This window comes from Orycteropus afer, unplaced genomic scaffold (assembly GCF_000298275.1).
Source record: "Orycteropus afer afer isolate SDZICR_OR568_19922 unplaced genomic scaffold, OryAfe1.0 scaffold00492, whole genome shotgun sequence".
Taxonomy (NCBI): domain Eukaryota; kingdom Metazoa; phylum Chordata; class Mammalia; order Tubulidentata; family Orycteropodidae; genus Orycteropus; species Orycteropus afer.
Window position 1 is genome coordinate 1,811,996 of NW_006922079.1, and position 931 is coordinate 1,812,926.

General features: G+C 37.9%; 1 pseudogene; it reads right to left on the reverse strand.

The window, feature by feature from the left end:
* Positions 1–142: 142 nt before the first annotated feature.
* Positions 143–635, reverse strand: LOC103209356 (annotated as a pseudogene).
* Positions 636–931: the final 296 nt, after the last annotated feature.

Below are 931 nucleotides of genomic sequence, written 5' to 3' on the forward strand. Positions count from 1 at the left end.
ATATATATATATATATATATATATACTTTGCTGGTTTTTGTGTTTCTCTAGAGAACCCTATCCAACACAAGGGGTGATTTCCCTAGCTACAGAAGGAATGATCTGGTAGTTAAGGTAAAACATAAAATACAGATCAAATTTATTAGAGTTTTCCACAGTCAGCAATGGTGGTCTTGCTGGTTTTGCCATTACTGGACCCAAAACACTAGATGGGTTCCACAATGTTCATGCCTTCTCTCACCTTGCCAAAGACCACATGCTTGCCATGCGGCCATTCAGTCCTAGTAGTACAGATAAAAACTGGGAACCATTTGTATTATGTCCAGCATTTGCCATGGAGAGGATGCCAGGGCCTGTATGTTTCAGAATGAAGTTCTTACCATCAAATTTCTCCCCATAGAGGGACTTGCCACCAGTGCCATTATGGCATGGGAAGTCACCACCCTGACACATCAAACCCAGGAATAATTTGGTGAAAGCAAGAATCTTTACAACCAAATCCTTTTTCCATAGTGCTCTGAATATGAAAATTTTCTGCTTGTCTTTGGAACTTTATCTACAGACAACTCAAAAGAGACATGGCTCAAGTGTTCACTGTCAATAGCGACCTCAAAATACATGGTGGAGTTGACCATGGCTGGGCTTGGTGGGACCAGACAAGGCTGTGACTCTGGTGGCAGCATCTGCAAGGCCTAATTCATACTCTTTCTTTATTTTTCTATTGGATATTTCTACCTTATTTATATTAGCTCTTTTTACCTGGTGAATATATTTTGTTGTTTGGTATGTGACAATTATTTTTGCCTACTTTTTTGTCTAATTTATTTTGTCTTTTGTCTTATTTATGGTTTTTATTTTTTGAATAATATTTAGGTTTTGGTGAAAGTTTACACAGCAAGTTAGGTTGTCGTTTGACAGTTTCCATACAAAT